The sequence below is a fragment of the Octodon degus genome, unplaced genomic scaffold (genome assembly GCF_000260255.1).
Source record: "Octodon degus isolate 3935 unplaced genomic scaffold, OctDeg1.0 scaffold00022, whole genome shotgun sequence".
NCBI classification, from domain to species: domain Eukaryota; kingdom Metazoa; phylum Chordata; class Mammalia; order Rodentia; family Octodontidae; genus Octodon; species Octodon degus.
The window spans coordinates 9283650-9288043 of NW_004524598.1; positions in this window are offsets into that span (position 1 = coordinate 9283650).

Below are 4394 nucleotides of genomic sequence, written 5' to 3' on the forward strand. Positions count from 1 at the left end.
AAGAATATATGCAGTGTATTATTTGTTGAAACTGTACTTCCAATTTGATTTAAAACTGTCTCATTGCTATCTGTTTATCAATAAAATTTTGAAAAAAATGCAGATACAATTTACCAAAGCTTGTGGGAAATTTATAGTGTAAATTCGTGCATTCGGGAAGCAGCACAAGCCCAAATAAATTATCTTATGCTGCATCTCAAGCTCCTAGAAGAAGAGCAGGTCAAGCCCAAAGCCCAAGGAAGACATGAAATTATAACGATTTTTATAAAGAAATTAATGCATTGGAGATTAAGAAAACAATACAAAGAATAAATGAATGAAAGTTGTTCTTTGAAGGAATAAGTAAAATTAATAAACCCCTAGCCAACCTAATCAAAAAAAGGAAAGAAAAAAAAAAATCCGAGTCATGCAATAAAGAATGAAAAGGACGAAATCACTACAGACCCTAGAGAAATTCAGAAGATCTTAAGTATCTACTTCCAAAATCTTTATTCTCACAGGATGGAAAACAGAGAGGAAATGGACAGTTTCTTAGATGCATATGAAATATCAAAGCTAAGTCAAGAAGATATATAAATACTGAATAACCCAATATTGAGAAACAAAATTGAAAATGTAATAATTTTAAAAAACCCTACCAACAAAGAAAAGCCCAGGTCCTGATAGATTCAGAGCAGAATTATACCAGAAATTTAGGGAAGATTTTTTTTTTAATTTTATTTATTTTTTATGTGTGTGTGTGTGTGTGTGTGTGTGTGGCCGGCTCAGCCCACCAGGGGGCAGGCTGGCTGGCATGTGGTGCTGGGGTATTGAACCGTGGTCCCTGGGATTTGCTAAGCTTGTTCCAAGTAGGTGCTTTAGACCACTGAGCCATCTCACCAACCCCCAATTTAGGGAAGATTTAATGCCAACTTTTCTCAAACTGTTCAATGAAATTGAAAGGGAAGCAATTCTCCCAAACTCATTCCTGGAGGCAAGTATTACTCTGATTCCAAAACCAGAGAAAGATCCAACTAAAAACGAAAACTATAGGCCAATCACTCTAACAAATATAAATGCAAAAATCCTCAATAAAATACTAGCAAACAGAATGCAACAAGTCATCAAGAGGATTATACATGATGACCAAGTGGGATTCATTCCAGGAATGCAAGGATGGTTCAACATACACAAATCCATAAATGTAATACACCACATCAATAGAACCAAGAACAAAAACCACATGATCATCTCAATAGATACGGAAAAAGCTTTTGACAAAGTCCAACACATTCATGATAAAAACCCTACAGAGAATTGAAATAGATGGTCTAGTCTATATCTCAACCTCATAAAAGATTTCAATGAGAAACAAACAGCCAACCTCATACTAAATAGGCAAAAACTGAAGGCCCTTACTTTAAAATCAGGAACAAGATAAGGATGTCTACTGTGTCCACTCCTATTCAATATAGTTCTGGAAACAGTCAGAACAATTAGACAAGAGTGAGAAATAAAATGAATAAGGATTGGAAAAGAAGTGAAATTATCATTATTATTATTATTTTAATTTTATTCATTTATTTATGTGTGTGTGTGTGTGTGTGTGTGTGTGTGTGTGTGGCCAGCTCAGTCCACTAGGGGGCGCGGCTGGCTGGCATGTGGTGCTGGGGGATTGAACTGTGGTCCCTGTGCTCTGCCAAGCTTGTTCTAAGTAGGTGCTTTAGACCACTGAGCCATCTCACCAGCCCCGAAGTGAAATTATTATTATTTGTAGATGACATGATACTCTACATAGAGGACCCCAAAAACTGCACCAAGTGTCTTGTAGATATAATCATCAAATTCAGCAATGTAGCAGGATACAAAGTCAACACCCAAAAATCAGTAGCATTTTTGTACACAAACAGTGAACACACTGAGAGAGAAGTTAGGGAAACCACACTTTCACAATAACATCCAAACAAATGAAATACTTAGGAATCAATCTTACAAAGAAAGGAAAATATTTCTACAGTGAAAATTATGGTACTTTGAGAAAATGTAAAAATATTCCATGCACCTGGATAGGAAGATCCTTTTGTGTGTGTGTGTGTGTGTGTGTGTGTGTGTGTGTAACCGGGGATTGAACTCAGGCCCTTGTACTTGCCAGGGAAATACTTATTCCACTGAAACATCTCCCTGGCCCCAGGAAGAACCAACATTGTGAAAATGGACATATTTCCAAAATTTTTATAGATTCAATGCAATTATCAATTAAAATACCATCAGGATAGCTCACAGAGCTGGAGAAAACTTTACTCAAATTCATTTGGAACTAGAAGAGACCCAGAATATCAAGAGCAATGTTGGGAAACAAAGGAAAGGCAAGAGGTATCAGAGTCCCTGACCTGAAATTATACTATAAAGCTATTGTGATAAAATCAGCAAGGTAAAAAAAAAAAAAAATCAGCAAGGTACTGGCATAGAGACAGACCTAAAGATCAACAGAACAGATTAAAAGATGCAGATACAACTGCAAACACTCAGCCACCTTATCTTTTTTTTTTTTAAATTTTATTTATTTATGTGTGTGTGTGTGTGTGTGTGTGTGTGTGGCCAGCTCAGCCCACCAGGGGGCGGGGCTGGCCAGCATGTGGTGCTGGGGATTGAACCGCGGCCCTGCGCTTTGCTAAGCTTGTTCTAAGTAGGTGCTTTAGACCACTGAGCCATCTCACCAGCCCCCACCTTATCTTTGATAAAGAGGCCAAACATGCTACTGGAAGAAAGATAGCCTCTTTAATAAATGGTGCTGGAAAAACTGGCTTTCCACATGTCGGTGCCTAAAACTAGACCCAGGCCTATCACTATGCACAAAGCTGAAGACAAAATGGATCAAAGATTTAAATATTATAGCAGAAACACTAAATCTTCTGGTGGAAAATGTAAGTAGAGGGGCCGGGGAGATGGCTCAATAGAATGAGTGCTTCCCTGACAAGCACAAGGGTCTGAGTTCAATCCCCAGTTCCACAAAAGAAAGAAAGAAAGAAAGAAAGAAAGAAAGAAAGAAAGAAAGAAAGAAAGAAAGAAAGAAGAAAGAAAGAAAGAAAGAAAGAAAATGTAGGTAGAAATCTTAAAGACATAGGGATAGGTAGCATGTTCATGGACAAAACCCAAACTGCATGAGAAATACTTCAACGAATCAACAGCTGGGATCTCATCTTTTTGAAGTTAATGTGCTTCAAAGCAAATCTCCAACAGAGTAAAAAGAAAACCCACAAACTGGGAAAAATTATAGCCAACTATCCCTCTGACAAAGGCCTTCTATCTAGAACATATAAAGAATTTTAAAAATATCAGGCTTCCAAAATTCAAAAACCCAATCCTGCAATGGGCATTTGAGATGAATATATACTTCTCAGAGGAAGAAATACAAATGACAAGTAAATATATGAAAAAATGTTCACCATCATTGGTCATTTGAGAAGAGCAAATTAAAACAACACTGAGATTCCATCTCACCCTAGAAAGAATAGCAAGATTAAAGTGTCAATCAATAACAAATGCTGGAGAGGCTGTAAAGAAAAAGGAACCCTTCTGCACTGTAGGTGGAGTGCAGACTGGCACAACCACTATTGAAATCAGTGTGGAGATTTCTTCAAAACCTAGGATTGAAGATCCTATTCAAAGTACAGAACCATAAAAAAGATCATACACCATGATGAAATAAGTTCCCTCAAAGCGAAAGCAAAAAATGTTATCTGGCTGTTATGGTTTGTGTCTAGTTGTCCCCTCAAAGCCTCATGTAATTATAGGGCTGTGAGCTTCTAGACTTTGTGATTCATTCCTAATCCAATGCCAGGATTGTGGATATGAGTGCTACACCCATCCTGGGGCAGATAGTCTGAAGGTAATATAAGGAAGGGAGAGAGGCTCACCTCTGCTGCTGCTGCCACTCCTCCCCTCTTGCGCTTGATGTTTTGCTGCTTTTTGCCTCCATGAACTGCGGCCCTCTGCTATATGCATTCTGCCTTGGAGCCAGCTGAGTATGGACTGAATCCTCCATAACTGTGAGCAAAATAAACCTTTCCTTCCCTAATTTTGAGTGTCAGGTATTTTGACTTAGCAATGAGAGTAAAGCAACCAAGATACTACCACATGAACAGGTGCAAAGAGGAAGACCATATAATCTCAATAGATCCGGAAAAAGCATTTGACAAAATCCAACATCCATTCATCATAAAAAAAAAAAAACCTGAAGAATATAGCTATAGAAGGATCTCATCTCAATCTAATAAAATCCACTTTTTTTTTTCTTTTTTTTGGTGGAACCAGGGATTGAACTCAGGTCCTTGTGCTTGCCAGGGAAGCACTTATTCCACTGAGCCATCTCCCCGGCTAAAATCCACTTTTTTTTTTTTAATCTTTTTTTTTTA